This window comes from Marmota monax, unplaced genomic scaffold (genome assembly GCF_021218885.2).
Source record: "Marmota monax isolate L192 unplaced genomic scaffold, Marmota_monax_Labrador192_F-V1.1 WCK01_AAM20220418_F8-fsc00066, whole genome shotgun sequence".
In the NCBI taxonomy this organism is placed as follows: Eukaryota; Metazoa; Chordata; class Mammalia; order Rodentia; family Sciuridae; genus Marmota; species Marmota monax.
In genome coordinates this window covers 4,196,093-4,219,694 of record NW_026692805.1, presented here as the reverse complement: position 1 = coordinate 4,219,694, position 23,602 = coordinate 4,196,093, and the positions used below count along the sequence as shown (strand labels likewise).

Below are 23,602 nucleotides of genomic sequence, written 5' to 3'. Positions count from 1 at the left end.
CTAAGGTTTCCCACCAGCAGGGTTTGAGCATTGGCGCCGGCGGGAACGTTTCGTGCCAGTGAAAGAAACAAAGAGGAGAAAGAGGGTCGTTAGACGCCACGCTGGGGTTTTTCTCTGGGGTGCTGCTGCTGTTATATGTTTTCCCAACACTGGGTCTCCTGTCCAGTTATCTGGTCGAACAGGAAGTAGGATGGTCTTGTGGACATTTAAAGATAATTGCATTTATATGAGTGGAATTAGGTCCTCAAGCATATTTGAACTTACACTGTTCCTTGATGCATGTAGCTTGAGAAATTTTATTTTCTAAATAATTTTATTTTATGGGTGTATAGCACTAGTTTTTAGTTTACAAATGTGTTCCCATTATCAAAGATAAATTCCAAAGCTTCTAATGATGTCAAGTATAAATGGTGATTGATTCCTTTAACATATTTTGAGTGTGACCATCTGCCTGTGACCAACATAGAGAATTTCTTTAAACAAGTCCTTGTCTGTTAGGGAAGACAGACACTCCAGAGGCACTTCATATAGTACCATGAGTGCCATGAACATGTGATGAACAAAGTACAGGGAAGACTGCGGGGAGGGAGAAGTTCTTTTTTCTTTTTTCTATTTTTTTTTTTTCCCAAAGGAGGCCAGTGAGATGCAAGGTTCTTCTCTAGTGAGTTGACTCCTCAGCAGGACTTCAGAGAATTGACAAAATTTTTTGCCAGGAGGAAGGAAAAAACAAAAAGCACGAACAGAAAGGCAGAGGTAGGGCTGGGGATGTGGCTTAAGCAGTAGCGCGCTCGCCTGGCATGCGTGGGGCTCTGGGTTCGATCCTCAGCACCACGTACAAATAAAGATGTTATGTTCACTGAAAACTAAAAAAATAAATATGAAAAAAAAGAAAGGCAGAGGTATAGAAGTATAGGATCTGTTCAGAAGCCACTGAAAGATTTTAGAGAGGGATATGACATGGTCAGGTTTGTGCTTTTGAGAGAAAATTGAGGTCAATGTGGAAAATGATTATAACAAGAAGACATGAGAAAAGTGATTCTCAAACTCAGTTCTAAGTTTTGTTTTTTTGTGTGTGCTCTCCCATGTGACATTTAAATAAGCATCCTCAGTGTTTAGATTGCAATATAGATAAAACATTATATTATACACAGTTTTAGCCAGTCAACCTTGTGACCTCACTATACCTATATATAAGGTGTCTCTTCTAAAATTCTGAGTAAGAACCAGTGCACTAAGGAATGAGATCAGTGAAGAGGCCATTGGTGGTGCTTCTTTAAATTCACTGTATAGACTTGGTGTCAGAGTTGATGTATAAGGCTAGAGAAAAAAGGAAGTGCAGACCATTGTTACTCAGATTTTTATGTGCATATGAATTGCTTTGGGAATTAAAAGGTCAGTTCTGATGCAGCAGGTCTGGGGCAGAGCCTGAAATTCAGAATTTTTATAGGTTCTTAGTGATGCCAGCAATTTTTGTCCATGGACCATATTTAAGTAGCAAAAGTGAGCTAACTTAGGTGTGAGGCTGCAGTGACTAGATGGTGCTGTCATCATTTGAAATGCAGAACACAAAAGAAAAGAAAGGTTGGGGAGAACCCGAGGAATCTGTGTCTTTCTGGGATGTTTAGATCAAGAATTATTGATAGCTGGAAATTTGGATATTAAGCATAAGGAAAAAAATGAGGCCTAGAGATACAGATTTGGAAATCAGTATTTCATTGTTGGTAGTAAAAGCTGTGAGAATAAATGACATTTCCTGTAAGAAGGAGATAAAAATCCTATTAGAAAATATACTTATTCCTGTTTCTAGAATTTTGATGCTTCATTCAAGTGTCTATAAACCAGCAATGGAGAAGAAACTAGAGAGTTTCTCCCTGTAAATAATTCTTGTGGTAAATTCAGGAATGGGGAAGCCTTCTTTGGAAAACAGCCTTCTTCCTTGGTAATGACTGGAGATGAAGTTAAACATTCCATAGATCTGTTTAAGAATGCATTGAAGTATCTTTTTTATTATGAAAATCCATTCATATAAAAATATGTATAAGCGGCTTCAATATGTCAGGCCTTCTTTTCTAAGCTCTGGGTTAAAATAATAGCAAATACAATGAATCCCTGATACAATGGAGCTTATTGGAAGATTGACACAAGTAATTATAATATAGTATGGTAAATGATAATAGGGAAGTGTCGGATGATATGAGAGCCTACATACATCAGGAGCACATGACTCAGTGGGAGACATGGGATGACCTTCCTAAGGAAGTAACATTTAAACTGAGATCAGAAGACTGAGTGGAGGTGACCTACAAAAAGAGGAAAAGATGGGCATGCAAGCAGTGTCTTAGAGGGGAGAAGGGCTTGCAGGTTGGTGTAGTTCAGCATATCTGACCCATAAGGTATGTGGTATGAGACTGATGAGAGATGATCTTGGAGAAGTGAACAAAGTTCATGCTAGGCAGTGATGCCTGGGACTTGGGATAGGGTCAGAAAATGATATAGAAGGAAAAACTATTATTCTACCTTAGTGTAGTTCAAGCAGTAGTCTTATTTATGCATATGATTTTACAAGTTTTTTATGGACTGACCTAATAATGGAATAGTTACATTGTTTCTATAGAAAAAATGTCTGGACTTCCAAAATTGTATTATAATTTAACTTTCAAAAAATTATTTTAACTATTTGGGAACTGCTTGGATAAATGTATAACTCTAGTGCTTTTTGCTATTCATGCTAAAAATGTGCTTTTACTGGTATTTTTTAAAATGGCTACAGTGTTGATTGACTCACTCTCTGATAAAAATCAAATAAATGTATCATTCCACAGATGGGATTGAATTTTTTTCTCTTGACCATATTTAGAAAATATATGGAAATAAATATATTAATATTTATAAATTGTATGGTGCCCTATACCAGGACAGTCTTCCCACCCTAATTACCTCCACCATCCTGAGGGCAGATACACCCTTACAACAGAAAACCCCACCTATTGGAAGAGAAAAGAAGCAGGAAAAATACGGATCTCTAAAACTAGTAACAACAACAACTGGTTTCTTTCTTCAAGTATTTTTTCTCTTTCTCTTCTACCCCTCCATCCTCCGCCCTCACATCTCCAACATATGTGAACCCAAGAACTTTACATGAAAAGGATTTTGAGGACTGAGTCATCTTAATAATATAATATAGAGGTGTTGTATATGCCCCTTTTTTTCTTTTTCTTCCCTCCTCCAAATTTTACTATTTTAACATCCTGCATTTTTCTAAATATATATATATATGTGTTTGTTTTATGTACTCTACTGTCTTCCCAAGTACTATCTACCCTAAATTACTTCCTGTCTGTTCTCTTGCTACTAACCCTCTTCATTAGATTTCTCTTTCACTCTTCCTAAGATGTATTAACTCTATATCCTCATATCCTACCTCCTTAGCATATCATCCTACGCCCCACCCCCAGTTTATTGTCTACCATCAGAAACTGTAAACTTTTTTTTTTACAAAACTACTGATTTTATTTTAGATAATAATTGAATCCAACATTTCTGTACATTGAGACTAAACTGTAAATGTCTTAATAACAATGAATTGTTCATAGGTGGTGTATTGTTGATATTGGGATCTGTTAACATTGTCCTTCCCCACAAAGGAGACATCTTGGAACCCTACAAGAGCACTATAAACCTATAGGGTAAAAACAATAACACCCTAGACCCACAGAGCTAGAAAGGAAGACACATGAGCAACATGAAAAGACAAGGGAAGAAAGTACCACAAACAAATCAAGACACTACATTATTAGAATCATTGGCAGCCACAGCAAAAGAAATTACAGTGAAGGAATTCAGGATGTATGTGGTTAAAATGTTCTGTGAGCTCAAGGAAGATATAAGAGGCAAATACAGGCAGTGAAAGATCACTTCGACAAGGAGTTACATAAACAAATACAGGAAGCAAAAGATCACCTCAACAGGGAGACAGAGGTTCTAAAAAAAACAAAAACCAAACAGAAATCTTTGAAATGAAAGAAACAATAAACCCAATTAAAAGCTCAAATGAAAGCATCACCAGCAGAGTAGACCACTTGGAAGGTAGGACATCAGACAATGAAGATAAAATATTTAATATAATCTTGAAAAGAACATAAACACAGTGATAATGGTAAGAAACCATAAGCAGAACATTCCAAGAAATATGGGCTAGCATAAAAAGACCAAATTCAAGAGTTATTGGGATAGAGGAAGGCATCGAGGTTCAAACCAAAGGAATGAACAATCTATTCAATGAAATAATATCAGAAAACTTACCAAACATGAAGAATGAATCGGAAATCAAAATTTAAGAAGCCTACAGGACACCAAATATACCAAAATCAACGGAGTTACACCAAAGCACATCATAATAAAAATGCCCAACATACAGAATAAGGAGAGAATTTTAAAAGCCATGAGAGAAAGGCATCAGATTATATATAGGGGAAAACCAATTAGGATATCGGCAGATTTTTCAACACAGATCCTGAAATCGAGAAGATCCTGGAACAACATATATCAAGCTCTGAAAGAAAATGGGTACCAACCAAGAATTTTGTATCCAGCAAAATTAAGGTTTAGATTTGAAGGTGAAATAAAAGCCTTCCATGATAAATAAAATTTAAAAATAATTTGTAGCTAGAAAACTGGAACTACAAAACATCCTTGGAAAAATATTCCATGAAGAAGAAACGAAAACCAACAATGAAAATCAGCAGAGGATAGGGAGAAGATGGCGGCGAGGGGAGTGCATTGCCCCCGTGTGCCGCGTTACTGTGCGGGAGAATGACTAGTCAGGACGGCTAAAGGCTATCTTGTTAGGAATTTCCAGCAAAAGTGGGGTGCTCCGGAACCTGGAGGAAGGATTTCCATCGCACGAGGATCGGCTACGGGGGCTCAAACGCGAGAGATTTGTCCGCACGGAGGGTCACGCTGCTTGTTCGGCAAATCGCCCCGCGACTAGAGTCGGCGGCGCGTGCTGGGAAATGAGGAGATAGTGACGCAGGGATACAGCGCTGCAGTTTCTGCGGGCTTCTGCCAGCTGTGCAAGCACCGTACTCAGTGCTGAATTCTGGGTTTGAGACGGGGGAAGGAAGCGGTCCAATTCGGTTCTCCACACCAGTCAGACCACAGAGGAGGCCAGCGGCCACCATCTTGGAGAGCTGACGTCACCATCCCTGTTTTCGACTGATCGCAGCTCATTCAGCCATAGAACAGGTAATCTCAGGCTGCCACTCGCCTGCAGCTTGCAGACAAATTACTCAGGCTCAGTGCTAAATAACCCGCGGAAACTGCTTCTTAGAGCCTGCTCTTATCAGAGCATGCACCGAGCACAGAGCGGCCGAGTTCCGGCTCCCGGAACTGCTCTGGCCCAGGGCTAAGGAGCCCGCGGAAACTGCTTCTCAGTCCGGGTCCTGCTGAGTACTGTGGAGGTAAATACCAACCGAGCCTTCGTGGGCAGTGGCAACGGGACTCAGACAGGGCCTGTGAGGGCCGGTCAGGACTCACCCGTTGCTTTGGTCACCCGGCAAAGGGAATGAAATGCTGCCATTCGCATGGGATACCAACATGGCAGAGATCTGATGTCATCAGAAAGCGGCGGAGGAGAGAACTTCATCAATACCAGAGGCGACAGAAACAGTTGGGCTCCTGGTAGGGAGGGTGAGTCACAGACACCCGAGTCTCTCTCGCTTTGTCGTCGAGCCAGAGGGGAGGAGCGGGGCTGCGACCCGCACCCGGAGCAGGCCCAGCGGCCTGCCAGCGTGGTACACATGTCATCCCAACTGGAGTAGGGGCAGAGCAGAGCCTTCCCCCGCGCCCGGATCAGGCCCAGCGGCCCGCCGGTGTGGTGTTCACGTGACCTCAATTGGAGTGGGGGCGGAACGGAGCCGCCACCCGTGCCTGCAGGGTGGGCAGACCTGCGACCAACCTGCAGAACAGGCCCAGAGATCCGCGGGCGTGGTAGGAGGGGCAGTGCAGACCCGCCGCCCGCGCCTGCAAGGTAGGCAGACCTGTGACAGACCGGCGGATCAGGCAGAGCGGCTTGCCGGCGTGGTACACACGTCACCCCAATTGGAGTAGGGGCAGAGCAGAGCCGCCACCCCCGCCCGCAAGGTAGGCAGACCTGCGACCGACCAGCAGAACAGGCCCAGAGGTCCGCGGGCGTGGTAGGAGGGGCAGGGCAGAGCCGCCGCCCGCGCCTGCAAGGTAGGCAGACCTGCGAGAGACCGGCGGATCAGGCCCAGTGGCCTGCTGGCGTGGTACACACGTCAGCCCAATTGGCGTAGGGGCAGAGCAGAGCCGCCGCCCGTGCCCGGAACAGGCCCAACGACCTGCCGGCGTGGTAGTCACGACACCCCAATTGGAGTAGGGGGAGAGCAGAGCCGCCACCCGTGCCCAAAAGGTGGGCAGACCTGCGACCGACCAGCGGAACAGGCCCAGTGGCCTGCGGGCGCGACAGACACGTCACCCAATTTGGAGTAGGGGCAGAGCAGAGCCGCCGCCCATGCCCGCAAGGTAGGCACACCTGCGACCGACCAGTGGAACAGGCCCAGCGGCCGGCCGGGGTGGTAGGCATGTCACCCCAATTGGAGTAGGAGCAGAGCAGAGCCTTCGCCCGCGCCCGGAACAGGCCCAGGGGTCCGCGGGTGTGGTAGACTAGTCACACCAATTGGAGGAGGGGCAGAGCAGAGCCGCCGCCCGCGCCTGCAAGCTTGGCAGACCTGCAGCTGACCCGCGGATCAGGCCCGGTGGCCTGCCGGCGTGGTACACACGTCACCCCAATTGGAGTAAGGGCAGAGCAGAGCGGCTGCCCGCGCCTGCAAGGTAGGCAGACCTGCGACCGACCGGCAGAACAGGCCTAGGGGTCCGCGGGCGTGGTAGACACCTCACACCAATTGGAGGAGGGGCAGAGCAGAGCCGCCACCCGCGCCTGCAAGGAAGACAGACCGCCGCCCGACCGTGCAAGGGAGACTTTGCAACTATACAAGAGCAATATAAATATATAGGGGGAAAATTCAATAGCACAACAGTTTCACCAAGCAGAAAGAAACGCGAACAGTATGAAGAGACAAGGAAAGAAAGGACCACAAGCAATGCAGGTCAACTCAACGTTAGAAGAGGTAATATCTGCAGCAGATGGAATGTCAGATAAAGAATTCAGGATATACATACTTCAGATGATCTGGAGTCTCAAGGAAGACATCAGACAGCAAAATCAGACAATGAAAGATCACTTCGACAATGAATTACATAAACAAATCCAAGAAGCAAAAGATCAACTATACAGGGAGATAGAGGTTATAAAAAACAAACAAACAGAAATCCTAGAATTTCAGGAAGCAATAAACCAACTTAAAAACTCAATTGAGAATACTACCAGCAGAGTAGAACACTTAGAAGATAGAACATCAGACAATGAAGATAAAGTATTTCAACTTGAAAAGAACATAGACAGCTCAGCAAGACTGTTAAGAAACCATGAGCAGAACATCCAAGAAATATGGGATAACATCAAGAGACCAAATTTAAGAGTCATTGGGATACAGGAAGGGACAGAGTTTCAAACCAAAGGAATGAGCAATCTATTCAATGAAATAATACAAGAAAACTTCCCAGACTTGAAGAATGAGACAGAACCCCAAATCCTAGAAGCCTACAGGACGCCGAATGTGCAAAATCATAAGAGACCCACACCTAGACACATTATAATGAAGATGCCCAACATACAGAATAAGGAGAGAATTTTAAAAGCTACAAGAGAAAGGAAGCAGATCACATTTAGGGGTAAGCCAATCAGGATAACAGCTGATCTTTCAACACAGACTCTGAAAGCTAGAAGATCCTGGAATAACATATTTCAAACACTGAAAGAAAATGGGTTCCAACCAAGAATTGTGTTTCCAGCGAAATTAAGCTTCAGGATGGAAGATGAAATTAAAACCTTCCACGATAAACAAAAGTTAAAAGAATTTGCAGCTAGAAAACCATCTCTTCAAAACATCCTCGGCAAAACATTACAGGAAGAGGAAATGGAAAATAACAATGAAAACCAATAGTGGGAGGTAGGACACTAAAGGGGGGAAAATCAAAGAGGAAAACAAACCATGTTTAGTAACATAAATAAACAAATATGGCTGGAAGAACAACCCATATCTCAATAATAACCCTAAATGTTAATGGCTTAAACTCACCAATTAAGAGACACAGGCTAGTAGAATGGATCACGAAACAAGACCCAACAATATGCTGCCTACAGGAGACGCATTTGATAGGAAAAGACATACATAGGGTGAAGGTGAAAGGTTGGGAAAAATCATATCACTCATATGGACTTCGGAAACAAGCAGGAGTGTCCATATCAAATAAAATAGATTTCAAGCCAAAGTTAATCAAAAGGGATAAAGAGGGACACTACATACTGCTCAAGGGAACCATACACCAACAAGACATAACAATCATAAATATATATGCCCGAAACAATGGTGCAGCTATGTTCATCAAACAAACTCTTCTCAAGTTCAAGAGTCTAATAGACCACCATACAATAATCATGGGAGACTTCAACACACCTCTCTCGCCACTGGACAGATCTTCCAAACAAAAGTTGAATAAGGAAACTATAGAACTCAATAACACAATTAATAACCTAGACTTAATTGTCATATATATAATATACCACCCAACATCAAGCAGTTACACTTTTTTCTCAGCAGCACATGGATCCTTCTCAAAAATAGATCATATATTATGTAACAGGGCAACTCTTAGACAATATAAAGGAGTAGAGATAATACCATGCATCTTATCTGATCATAATGGAATGAAACTGAAAATCAACGATAAAAGAAGGAAGGAAAAATCATGCATCACTTGGAGAATGAACACTAGGTTACTGAATGATCAATGGGTTATAGAAGACATCAAGGAGGAAATTAAAAAAATCTTAGAGATAAATGAAAACACAGACACAACATATCGGAATCTATGGGACACATTGAAAGCAGTTCTAAGAGGAAAATTCATTGCTTGGAGTTCATTCCTTAAAAAAAGAAAAAAAACAACAAATAAATGATCTCATACTTCATCTCAAAATCCTAGAAAAAGAAGAGCAAAACAACAGCAAAAGAAGTAGAAGGCAAGAAATAATTAAAATCAGAGCTGAAATTAATGAAATCGAAACAAAAGAAACAATTGAAAAAATTGACAAAACTAAAAGTTGGTTCTTTGAAAAAATAAACAAAATCGACAGACCCTTAGCCATGCTAACGAAGAGAAGAAGAGAGAGAACTCAAATTACTAGCATACGGGATGATAAAGGCAATATCACAACAGACACTTCAGAAATACAGAAGATAATCAAAAATTATTTTGAATCCTTATACTCCAATAAATTAGAAGATAGTGAAGGCATCGATAAATTTCTTAAGTCATATGATCTGCCCAGATTGAGTCAGGAGGATATAGACAACCTAAACAGACCAATATCAATTGAGGAAATAGAAGAAACCATCAAAAGATTACCAACTAAGAAAAGCCCAGGACCGGATGGGTATACAGCAGAGTTTTACAAAACCTTTAAAGAGGAAATAATACTAATACTTTTCAAGCTACTTCAGGAAATAGAAAAAGAGGGACAACTTCCAAATTCATTCTACGAGGCCAACATCACCCTGATACCTAAACCAGACAAAGACACTTCAAAGAAAGAAAACTACAGACCAATATCTCTAATGAACCTAGATGCAAAAATCCTCAATAAAATTCTGGCGAATCAGATACAAAAACATATCAAAAAAATTGTGCACCATGATCAAGTAGGATTCATCCCTGGGATGCAAGGCTGGTTCAATATACGGAAATCAATAAATGTTATTCACCACATCAATAGACTTAAAAATAAGAACCATATGATCATCTTGATAGATGCGGAAAAAGCATTTGACAAAGTACAGCATCCCTTTATGTTCAAAACTCTAGAAAAACTAGGGATAACAGGAACATACCTGAATATTGTAAAAGCAATCTATGCTAAGCCTCAGGCTAGCATCATTCTGAATGGAGAAAAACTGAAGGCATTCCCTCTAAAATCTGGAACAAGACAGGGATGCCCTCTCTCACCACTTCTGTTCAACATAGTTCTCGAAACACTGGCCAGAGCAATTAGACAGACGAAGGAAATTAAAGGCACAAAAATAGGAAAAGAAGAACTTAAATTATCACTATTTGCAGATGACATGATTCTATACCTAGCAGACCCAAAAGGGTCTACAAAGAAACTATTAGAGCTAATAAATGAATTCAGCAAAGTGGCAGGCTATAAAATCAACACGCATAAATCAAAGGCATTCCTGTATATCAGCGACAAATCCTCTGAAATGGAAATGAGGACAACCACTCCATTCACAATATCCTCAAAAAAAATAAAATACTTGGGAATCAACCTAACAAAAGAGGTGAAAGACTTATACAATGAAAACCACATAACCCTAAAGAGAGAAATAGAAGAAGATCTTAGAAGATGGAAAAATATACCCTGTTCATGGATAGGCAGAACTAACATCATCAAAATGGCGATATTACCAAAAGTTCTCTATAGGTTTAATGCAATGCCAATCAAAATCCCAACGGCATTTCTTGTAGAAATAGAGAAAGCAATCATGAAATTCATATGGAAAAATAAAAGACCCAGAATAGCAAAAACAATGCTAAGCAGGAAGTGTGAATCAGGCGGTATAGCGATACCAGACTTCAAACTATACTACAGAGCAATAGTAACAAAAACAGCATGGTACTGGTACCAAAACAGGCGGGTGGACCAATGGTACAGAATAGAGGACACAGAAACCAATCCACAAAACTACAACTACCTTATATTTGATAAAGGGGCTAAAAGCATGCAATGGAGGAAGGATAGCATCTTCAACAAATGGTACTGTAAATCCATATGCAACAAAATGAAACTGAATCCCTTTCTCTTGCCATGCATAAAAGTTAATTCAAAATGGATCAAGGAGCTTGATATCAAATCAGAGACATGCCATCTGATAGAAGAAAAAGTTGGCTACGATCTACATACTGTGGGGTCGGGCTCCAAATTCCTCAATAGGACACCCATAGCACAAAAGTTAATAACTAGAATCAACAAATGGGACTTACTCAAACTAAAAAGTTTTTTCTCAGCAAAAGAAACAATAAGAGAGGTAAATAGGGAGCCTACATCCTGGGAACAAATCTTTACTCCTCACACTTCAGATAGAGCCCTAATATCCAGAGTATACAAAGAACTCAAAAAATTAGACAATAAGACAACAAACAACCAAATCAACAAATGGGATAACAGGAACATACCTGAATAAAAGAAGGAAGGAAAAGAAGGACCTGAACAGACACTTCTCAGAGGAGGACATACAATCAATCAACAAGTACATGAAAAAATGCTCACCATCTCTAGCAGTCAGAGAAATGCAAATCAAAACCACCCTAAGATACCATCTCACTCCAGTAAGATTGGCAGCCATTATGAAATCAAACAACAACAAGTGCTGGTGAGGATATGGGGAAAAGGGTACACTTGTACATTGCTGGTGGGACTGCAAATTGGTGCAGCCAATTTGGAAAGCAGTATGGAGATTTCTTGGAAAGCTGGGAATGGAGCCACCATTTGACCCAGCTATTCCCCTTCTAGGTCTATTCCCTAAAGACCTAAAAAGAGCATGCTACAGGGACACTGCTACATCGATGTTCATAGCAGCACAATTCACAATAGCAAGACTGTGGAACCAACCTAGATGCCCTTCAATAGACGAATGGATAAAAAAAATGTGGCATTTATACACAATGGAATATTAATCTGCATTAAAAAATGACAAAATCATAGAATTTGCAGGGAAATGGATGGCATTAGAGCAGATTATGCTAAGTGAAGCTAGCCAATCCCTAAAAAACAAATGCCAAATGTCTTCTTTGATATAAGGAGAGTAACAAAGAATCGAGTAGGGACGAAGAGCATAAGAAGATTAACATTAAACAGGGAAGAGAGGTGGGCGGGAAAGGGAGAGAGAAGGGAAATTACATGGAAATGGAAGGAGACCCTCAGGGTTATACAAAAGTACATACAAGAGGAAATGAGGGGAAAGGGAAAAATAATACAAGGGGGACAAATGAATGTCAGTAGAGGGGGCAGAGAGAGAAGAGGGGAGGGGAGGGGAGGGGAGGGGGGACAGTAGAGGATAGGAAAGGCAGCAGAACACAACAGACACTAGTATGGCAATATGTAAATCAATGGATGTGTAACTGATGTGATTCTGCAATGTGTATATGGGGTAAAAATGTGAGTTCATAACCACTTGAATCAAAGTGTGAAATATGACATATCAAGAACTATGTAATGTTTTGAACAACCAACAATAAAAAATTTAAAAAAAAAGATAAAAAAAAAAGTATCACTAATATTATGGTGGCTCTACTGTCATGGGATCATCTAAATCTAATTATATCCCAAGTGTACCCTCTCCTAATATCAACCCATTGGGGGGTTAGGGTTTCAATGTATGAATTTGGGAGGATACAAATATGCAGTCTGTAACAAATACCTGTTCCTGTAAGTTATATTTTCTTGGTCATCTGAATTGGATTTGCATTTTACTTTTGGCTTCTTCCAGTCTCTGCAGTTTCAAATTCATTTTTAGATAAGTAGAAGGATATTTCTTTGCTGCCATTTACAGTTTAAGCAAAACGAGAGAGAAACAAAATGTTTTGACCACTTGTTAAGGTCCTGGGATGATTGAATGAGTGCGCCTATGACTCTCAAGGACTGTACTAATCATATTGAAATGTCTTTTATTTTTATAAAAAAGCAAAAGCAAACAGAAAACTTTAAGGTAAGATGTCATTATTAGACCCATGACTCCTGGTGTAACTCCAAACTATATTGAAATTCTTCTTGGGTATTGTCCTCTCCATTGACATTTCCCAGTATTTATTAAATTTGCATACCTTCAAAAAAAAAAAAAGAAAAGAAAATCAGCAGAGGGATGTAGTACCCTAATGGTTTTCAAAGGATTCTTAAAAGTTAAGGATTCCCTCTGTAAACCGTATTATGGTATGTGTTATATACCAAGAAAGTATAAAAAAAATGAAACTGACATGATAATTGTAATTAATAGAAAGTAAAAAATTAGTACTACCAAAAGATGGACATGCAAGCAGTGTTACTAAAGTCAGTTGGAATGCAAAAAGTAAACAAAGTTTAAAATGCCTAGCTTTTAAAAAATACTTATCCATAGGCTCATCATTGTTATCATCATCGCCAGCTATTGTTAGCACTAGAAATACTTGAATTTTTAAAGCAGGAAGAAGCCAGTAAGGCAAGCCCTTTATTAATTAAGTCTATTTGAGCTTTATTTTGTTTAATGAAACTGTAAGCTGAAACTGAAACTCTTACTTTTCCATGTCTGCAACTGGCAAAGTTAATTTTATCCATATCCATCTCAGAAAAAGCATCTTTCTGTATCAAAATGCTTTCAGCTTGCAAGTAACAAAAGACTCAACTGAAAATGACTTCCAAGTAATAAGTACATTTTATTATCTTATATATCTAGAAGATCTGGTTTTATAGTTGTTTCATGCAACAGCAATCCTGGATGAGGTGCCTTTTGTCCTCAGACTTCTCCCTTCCTGGTCTACAGATGGCAGCTTGAGCTCTAAGAATTTTACCTACATAACAAAATAATCAAAGTTGTAAGAAAAGAGGGTATCTCTTTTATGTTTTTTTAAGAGTAAAGTAGATTTTCTCAGAAGCCTTCTAGAAGACTTGATTTCCCTAGCCAAAATTGTGTCTCATACGCCTCAATTGCATCTCAGGGGACTACAGGTCCTGGTTAGTTAAGACAAGTCAAAATTCATGGCCCTTGCCAGAGGTTACACAATCAGGATTCTGTTACTCTTTAATTCCTCCCAAGGCCAATTTATTTTTGCCTGGGCTCTTAATCCCTTTCAATCTCTTGGAGGATCCTACTCTGTTAATCATTCTTCTTGCCTGTATTTTCAGTTTCTCTCTTCTCACTCTTTCTTAATTCAAATTTATTGGAAGAAGAATCTACAGATACCATCTCCATTTTTCCCCTCCTGTTTTTTCCCTTAAATTCCCTGCAATTTGGATTCTGCTCTTCCCAATAAAAAGCCTCCTTTTTTTGTCATTTTCAGTGACTGTCTGATTGCCTAATCCTTTTTCATTTTCTTTACTTTTTCATTGATTTTCTTTCACTTTTGTCTTTTTGTTCTGTATTTCACTTGTTTGTACTGTACTCTATCATTTTCTTCCTTCTGATTGCTTAGGGTGAATTTGTTCTTTTGCTACGTTTTCCTCTTCTTTAGATAGAAGATTAGGTTATTAATTTAAACCATTCTTTTTTTTAATAGCTGTTATTTACCCTCTATGCACTGTTTTATTTAGCTATATCCTATAAATTTTGGTATGTTGTTTTGGTTTTCATTTTTTTTGCAACATATTTTTCCTACTTCCTTTATAAATTTCTTATTTAAAAAATTGGTTATTTAGGAGTGTGTATGTTCTAGAAGTCTCAGTCTATAGATTGCCAATTCCATTCCTCAGGGCCTGAGGCAAGGCAGGACATCATGGTGGAAAAGTGTGTTGGAGGAAAGTGACTCAGAAAATTGCACTGAGAGGCAGAGAGAGAGAGTTCTGCTTAGAAAGGACAAAATATAAACTCCAAAGGCATGCCTCTGGTGACCCACCTCCTCCAGCCACACCCTATCTGCTTAAAATTACCACCAAGTTAATCCCTAGCAGGGGATTAATACACTAATTAGATTAAACCTATCATAACACAATCATTTTACCTCTAAACTTTCTTACATTGTCTCACACATGAGCTTTTGGGGACATCTAACCATAACAGTACATATATTTAAGATAAGGTAAAAATACTTCACAGGTTCTTATTGATACTGCAATTTTGAGTTGAGACTATACTGTGCTCAGATCTTCCATTTGTATCTCTTTTCCTCTGCACTAAAAGGCTTTCAAGGACATAAGTGATTATAGAATTAGAAAATCCAATTATTATTCATCCATTTTTATTCCATATTATACAGGTGACATAATATAGGATAGTAATAATATTGAGTGACAACACTAACACTATTGAGAATATTAAAATACATATTTTTGTATATACTCTAACCATCTTACTAGTATTTGGGGCTCTAGATATTTTCTGACCCTTTATTTAGCAATATTCTAGAGGACCTTCACTGACTCCCTGCTGGAAGGAGGGTACAAAGAGGAGTAAAACACATCCCTGTTCTCCAGAAGCTAAGTACGGGTCAGCGTGGTTGGTTTGTGTGGTATCATTCTGGTATAGAAAGGTGTGGCCATAGAATCTGGGATTCTTTTTTGCTTTAAAGTAATGTTAATGATTTGACTGCATGCTTCCTAAAGTGAAACCCTTTCTCTCAGGGTCTACTCCTATCAGGAATAGCTTCCTTTTGGTAGAGATCTTCCATATGTGTAGTCTCCCTTTATACTATATTAGTCAAGCAGGGTTCTTCAAAGAACCTGAACTAGTAAGGTAGATGGATGGAATGATGGATGGATGGATGGATGTGAGAGCAAGGGGGGAGAGAGGGAGAGTGTACGTATTTTAAGGAACTGGTTCACATGATTATGGGAGCTGACAAGTCTGAAATTTGTAGGACAGGCCAGCAGACTAGAAACTCAGGCAAGATTCGCATGTTAACAGTCTTGAGGCCAAGTTTCCTTAGGAAACATCAGTCTTTTCTGATAAGTCCTCCTTTTGATTTAATAAGACCCACCATTTATAGAGGGCAATCTGCTTTATTTAAAATCAGTTGAGTATAAATGTTAATCACATCCACAGACTTCTCATGCAACGCCTAAATTAGTGTTAGACTACACAGCTGGACACCATAACGTTAGCCAAGTTGACACATAAAATTAACCATCACACCTGGGTTGAACAGTAAATTTGTTGTCCAAATTGAGATTTGTTTTTTGAGAATAGGGAGTTATAAATAAATCTATATAATTATGTACATAGAATATTTTATAGTTACGTGATTTTATTCATTGACATTGTTTTTTTTTTCATTGGTGAACCTATAAAATAGTCCTATTAGGAAAATTATTCTAAAAATATTAACATTTATCTGTGTTCATTAAAGCACAACAAAAACTGTTCTTTTGAGTTTCTCAACATTAAAAAGAACAGTAAATGTAATATATATTATTTTGTATCTTAGTCATAAATTGGGTATTTACATATTTCTGAAAAATGAATTTTAAAAATTAGCTGTATTATTTTTAATTGCCTCAGAAAATTGTGGTTTTTATCAAAGTTGCATTTTATGGTTGCTAGTTTTTTTGGGGGAGGAGGGGGATACCCAGTATTGAACTTAGGGGCACTTGACCACTGAGCTACATTCTCAGCCCGATTTTGTATTTGATTTAGAGATGGGGGTCTCAGTGAGTTGCTTGGTGCCTCACTTTTGCAGAGGCTGGCTTTGAACTCATGATCCTCCTATCTCAGCCTCCCCAGCTGCTGGGGTTATAGGTGTGTGCTACCGCACTTGGCAAATTACGAAATTTAAAAACAATGAAAAATTCTGTTGATTTCTTTTAAACTGCTGCTATTCTCTGTGAATTATGATTTAAAAATTTTAGAATAGGATCTCAAATTATAAATACTAAGGTACCTGTCAATTTCAAAGCAAATTCTACTAAATTGAGATTATTCTAAAATTTTGAAGTTTTGAAATAGTTTAACATGTAAATATTCCAGCCCATATTATTTAACAGATATTGCTCTATTTAGAAGACAAAATTTTTAGAAGACAAAGCTTGTTACATAAATTGTATCTATTTTATAGGTCTTGAAAAAATTTATCAAATTTACATGCTGTTAATTTTTAGGGATTCATTCTTAGGTTTATTTCATTTTGCCATGCATTATAAATAAGTTCTCTTTAAATATTACATATTGAATTAAAAGATTTTTTTCTTATTTTGGCTGCTGTTATAAAATACCATAAATTGAGTGACTTAAATAACAAGCATTTATTTCTCATAGTTCTTGAGGCTGCGAAGTCTAAGACCAAGGTGCTGGCAGATTCATTGTTTGACAAGGGCCTGCTTCCTGGTTGCAGAACTGGTTTGATCTTACATCCTTATATGACCCTTCCTTTGTGTGTGCACTGAGCAAGAGGGAGGAAGGGAGAGACAGAGAAAGATCTTGTCTCATTATTTTATAAAGGCCTTAATATTATCATGAGGGTCCCAATTACATAACCTAATCTAACTTTAATCACCTCTCAGATGCCATACCTGGAAATACTATCACATTAGGTATTAGGACTTAAACGTAAGTGTTTTGCAGCAGGGACACATATTTTTAATCCATAGCTATTTCCAACTGAGTTTGAACAAAATGAAACCAGATTTAGAAAGTGATTGAAAATCATCAGTACTATTGATTTTGCCAAGTGGATCAGCCTAACTTTGTATCTCTTAGGAACAGTAGTTTGGTATTCACTAATTAAATGTTCATGGTAACATTATAAAACTTAACTATTCTGAATAATGAGAACCAACTGTAATTTTGTCTTTATTGTTGAACTTTTAAACTGAATTGAAATAGCAATTACAGCAATATCAGGTGTTTCATGTTCTACAGGATGAACATCCAAAAGCTTTACTTTGATTTCACAAATTACATGGGGCAATCAAGCCATTATTGGAATTAATTGATTTTTCATTTGACACTGATAGAAAGCTGAAATCATTAAATTGAACTTCTTCTATTAATGAAGCCAAGAAAGTTAACATGTATCACTTTACCTTGACTGTGTAAAACAATTTTGAATTAGAACGGAGATTTCTTAAAAAGTCATTTGATCTAGATGAAAAGTCATGCTTTATAGAGTAAAATATAAAACACTTTCTCTGCCTGCTTTTATTTCATTGTGTTTGGGCAAGTCATAAGCTGAGGCAGCAGCATTGGGTATTTTGGGTACTCTCTTTGAGAGTCAGGTGTCAGTTATGATACTTATAAGAGGTAAGTTACTGCTAAGTGTCTTTCAGATTTAGCTACATGTTAAATTGATAAATGGCTTCACTGCCTATGCATCTCATACATGAGTCTGAGCTCATGCCAGAGCCTAAGTGAAAATTACAAATGTGTCCCAGTTTATTTCAGTGGTATCATGAAAAAATTTGTTGGAAAATGAAAAATCTAGGACATATGATAATTTGGTTGGGGCGCTGAGATGGTGGCATAAATTAGGATTGTCTCGGTGAAACTGACACACATGGACACTTTACCTTTCAAAAATCTCCTAACACCAAATTCTTGATTACTGTTTTCCCATCAAAAAGGATATGCCCTCAATATGATTCACTTGTTTATGTCTGTTTAGTAATTTCCACAGCATTATGCACTTAGAAAAGAATGTGAAGCACTCTTAGTCAGTTTTATTCATTGTGTCATTTCTTTTATTTCTGGAACATTTTCTAATCATCTTAAAACTTTTATTAAATTTTATGTGCTTTCACTTTTAAAGTAAAGATAATAATAATAAAACATGCACTTATTTTCCTTGAAATTAGTTTTTTGTTATCTTAATACAAATACACAGTAATTAAAAATGAAAGTTGAAAATTAAAAGAAAGTAATTTTTATATATATTTGATAAAACTGGATTATCTGAATATATGATTATAATACTACTTTATATTCTATTACAGAATTAATTGAAAAGATTTACTCTATGACTATAAGAGTCTTGGGAGATAGGTAAGTGACAAGGCTCTTTTGAAGAGCTATTTCTGAAACATTAAGTCATTTGATCTCATAGGTTCGTGGCAAAGGAGATGGGCCATCTCTAAGTGATTTACTTCTTTTTCTCTTAATACATTAGTAGAAGTATCATGTTTACATGATTCTTCATGTAAATTTTCTCTAATACCTAATGATCAATCATATTTTCCAGGGAATTTCAGTTTATTTTTTATAATAACCATAATAAGAATAGCATTAATAAGACATTGAAGTGTACCAAAAGTTACTGCAGTTAAAAAAAAAACAAAACATTAAGTGCAAAGTACCTTGAGATGCATCTAGAAACTGAAAAAAAGTGTTAGTGGGAAAATAGATAAAATCTAGTTTAGTTCAAAATAACAAATCAGTTTTAATTTCTTAGTTTTAACAAATGTTGCCAAGTTGTTAACTTTAGGGGAAAGTGGGTGAAGGGTGTACAGAAACTCTGTAGTGTGTTTGTGAATCTATTTTGTAAGTCTAAACTTATTCCAAAATAAGCTTAAGGCAAAAAAGCCAAAGTTTGTTGATTTGAGAATTATAATTTGGAAATAGATTTTCTGTGTAATGGTTTGAAAAAAAATCAAAATTATTCATTACCTTTAAAAATACAGACTCGGTGAAATAGAGATGGGGGGAAAATGTAATCATAGGAATTGTGGAATTTCATTTTTTGAACATTGGCATGCTGTTCATGAACTTGTCCTAGTACTTAGTTATAGGCATTCTCTTTGATTCCTTTAAGACATTTGTATATTCTTTGATCATTTTCTGTAGCATTTTCTTTTAATACAAGCAGGCCCTTTAAATGGTTCTCAGTATGCTGCCCACCCCTCTCTTTGTTAGTGTACTGGAGACAAAATGTCAATGATGTGACTCAGTGGTTTGGAATTAAGACCTTGTTAAGTATAGTTTTGTTCAGTTGTACCTACTTGAGCTTCTAGGTCAAGTTCTAGACATAGTTGACCTATTGTTAATGAGTATGAATAAAGATGAGCATAACTTAAATAGCCTTTCTGTAATTGAGCTAAAATAATTTAGAATCGATTGCTGCCAGATAATAGAAATTCTGTTTCCAAAATGGACTTTATCATGAAAACTCTTAAATTTCTATAAATATTAAAAGATCATAGAATGAAACTCTGTAGTTCACTGAAACTGTTATGTAACTTCTCATTAATAAAATAACCATGCTAGTCTTATGAATGGTTTCCTGCTTCTGTTGCCAACTTCAGTAATTTTAGTTAAAATTCATAAAGGGAAATAGAAATATATTACAATTAAGGATATAGACATTTAAAACAATAGACCCAGGCCTGAATGATTCTTACAGGCTTGGAGATTTCTGTTTTGTTTAATAATCTTTATTCAGAATTGGTATTATTAATCTTATGTTAATAGAATTTACAACTCTACTTTTTTATTGTATAGCATTATTGTTCCAACTTTCATAGGGAAGGAAAAAAGGATAATTTTTTTTCAGACCAAGTTTGAAATCTGTTGATCATATAATATGTCACTCAAAACAAAATGAAATCAAATGAAACTTTTATTATTCTGTACTATAAGAGCATTAAAAGTGCTGTTTTTAAGGACATGCTTAACATTTAGCTGGTTGTTATTTTGTGGTCATAAAAGTGAGAATAAAAGAGAATAGCTATTATATATTGTGCAATTACAAACAAGGCTTTTTACTTTTATTTAATCTTCAGTAAACCTGAGAGGTAGATTGGAATTCCCTTTATAAATGAGGCTGGGAGAGTAACAGGTATCTGTATGCTATCCCTGAGACTATGGGGCAAAAAGAACAAGATCCCTTTGTTTGTAGTCCCCGTAACTTGGTTCACGTTTTTAGCAGCTTCCAGGAAATGCTGACACATTTTCATGAACATATAGTAAACTTCAGATTACTTCTACTTTTTCTGGGAAAGAGTACTAGATAACACTGGGTGACCTAGAACAGATTCTCTGGAGAGACCAGCCTGCATAATAAGTTCTCCTGTTTCTTGTTCTACCCTTGATATGGCAGAACCCTAACATGCCAGCTGTTTTCTATTACCTAATTAACCTGTTAACCTGATAAATTACAGAACACTCACTTTTTGTGGGCTTCTTTGATCATATGCCAGGAATTTTTGGCAGCTCTGGGGAACATGCTCACAACATGCATTTGGTCAGTTAGGTAATGAAGTTCTTAGTTGGCATGGGAACTTGGATTCAGAAACTAGGACAGTTGCCAGAGATGGAGTCCTTGTGCATATGACAGGTGAAATTCAGCTTTTCAGACTCAGTCAGTTGGTCAGGAGTTAGAAATTGAGTTGGTTTGTTAAACAGTTTTGTCAGTCCCCTTTCCAGATCACCTCAGTGGCTACTCACCAGACTCAAGATAAAACCCCAAGTCTAATGTTTCTCCAAATTCTGTTTCGCTTACTCTGCTTTACCCATACTTGCCTCCTTGCAACTCCTTCGATACTCCAAATCTATTTATAATCGACTCATTTCACCTCCTTCTCTATGCTAAACCCTCTCTCTAGTTAGCTTAGCCTGTAACTTGGTACCAATGGTGATAAACTTTTTTTTTTTGGATACTGGGGATTGAACCCAGGGCCCTTAACCACTGAGCCACATCCCCATCCCTTTTACATATTTTCTTTAGAAATAGGGTTTTTACTTAGTGCTTAGGGCCTTGCTAAGTTGTTGAGGCTGGCTTTGAACTCACAATCCTCCTGCCTCAGCCTCCCGAGCTGCTGGGATTATAGGCATGTGCCACTACGCCTGGCTAATGGAGATAAGAGAGAAGAGCTCACATTTAGAATTGTCTAGCAATGTAGTAGTAGACGTCTCACTAGAAATTTTATAGTTTCTGTCATTTGAATTGCTTTCAAGTATAACAGGGAGTAGAGTTTTAAAGTTATAGAAAGAGGGGCTGGAGTTGTGGCTCAGTGGTAGAGCACTTGCCTAACATGTGTTAGGCACTTGGTTTGGTGCTCAACATCGCATATAAATAAGTTAATTAAATAAAGGTCCATCAACAGCTAAACAAAAATTTTAAAAAATTAAGGTTATAGAAAGACATAGCTGGAAACAAAGGGAAAGAGTTACAGGGATTTAGACTCAGTATAAGTAGCACTATAATGAGTAACTTGGCAACAGTTACATCTGCATGAAAACAGCTTGAGCTACTTTATCAAAAGGTGAATTCTCCATCACTTACAGCATATAATGGAGGCTGATCTCCCTCTTGCAGAGATGTTGTTGAGGAAATATGTGTTGAGTAGAGTGGGGAGAGTTCATTTCTAAGATTTTCCCAAGTCAGAGATTATATTAATTTTTAGAATCCTCTTTTTTTTCCAGAAGCAGTTCTTCTCACAGTCCTCAGATTCTTTCTCTCATATTTGTATTGGGAAACTTTCTCCACACAAGTAAACATCACTTTTAGGTTATAGTTGTCAGTAGTTGAAAGGAAGAATAGTTGCTTTCAATGTTGATTTCTGGTCTGATTGGCCAAATGCTCTTCCAAAAATTTTTCTTTGAGACTTTTTCACTATTTTGATTGACCTTTTGTCTAGGTAAATAAGCATACATAAATTCTTATTAGATTTTAGTTGCTAAACAAAATTTGCCAAGTCTAAGAATAAAAGAACATGCTATTTGGAAATAGCGTTTGGTTATAGTTTGCTAAAAGTGGAAAATGCACCTCATCTCTACCCTTATTCTAGAAACTCCTTGAGAAGTAGCGACTGTGTTTTGAGGATTTTATTTGAGGGTTAGGCAGTCTCTTCCCTTTTCTTCAAAGAGGGAAAAATATGACTTAAGTAATGGAGAACATTAAGTTGCAAGCATTTTTAGTTAGACCTGAGTAAGGTAATGGCCTGATATGCAAATTCAGATTTCTTATAACTGCTGAATTGAAGTACTTGGAATTAATAATACAGGAAAGAATGATTTTCAGGGCCTTAAAGTATTTAATATTTGATCAATTCTGGAAGCTAGCACCTCGGTGATAGAATAATGTTTAAAAACTATCTCTGGCCTGGCACAACTTCCTTTAGCATCTGGGCCTCTCCACACCTGGCCCCAAGGTGTGTTTTGGCATACCAATAGAGTTCTGATGAATGAAAATAGAGTTCTGATGAATATACTGTTTCTGACTCTCCAAGAAAGGCCTGAATTCCTTAATTTATTTGAATCTCTTCCGGATTCTATATCTTCTCTGGGTTTCCTGCCCCTTTTCCATTATAGCGCTCTCTCTCTGTCCTTTAGATTCAACTCTGCTTTTTTCCTAATAATTATCTTGACTTCACCCAAACAGAATTGTTATTCTGACTCAACACATGTAGTTTGGATTATCTCCTCTATTGATATTCTTGTCTTGACTTGAGCCAGGATCCTAGTAGGAGGAGAGAGAGATTATAAAGATAGTATGAGCATTGCACTTTCATGGTTCTTGATCTCTTGCTCCAATGCAAATTGAGTTTAATTTTTTCACTTGACCATAGCAAAAGGCTAAAATATGCACCCATCTCTTAAAACCAGTAATGAAGCAATAAATGAAGAACAAGAAGAAATTCTTGAAATGTTTTAATGTCTTAAAAATCTCTCTGTCATTCAGGTACTTGGTACACATATAAGCAGGGATGAAATGAAAGAGGTTTTAACCTACATACAATTATGTTCATAAGTTCAGATTTTTTTTTTTTGTACCAGGGATTAAACTCAGG

At 37.9% G+C, this 23,602-nt stretch overlaps 1 protein-coding gene across 19 annotated transcripts in view; it reads left to right on the top strand.

The window, feature by feature from the left end:
* The window catches only part of Znf438 (zinc finger protein 438), a 183,531-nt gene that overhangs the window by 23,423 nt on the left and 136,506 nt on the right, over positions 1 to 23,602 (top strand). For 12 of the 19 annotated variants that reach the window (XM_046448336.2, XM_058580560.1, XM_058580559.1 and 9 more), the window contains one exon: positions 18,812 to 18,860. The exons of the other annotated variants lie outside the window; for them this stretch is intronic. The gene's annotated coding sequence lies outside the window, so the exon portion shown is untranslated. The remainder of the gene's footprint in view (positions 1 to 18,811; positions 18,861 to 23,602) is intronic. 19 annotated transcript variants of the gene reach the window in all.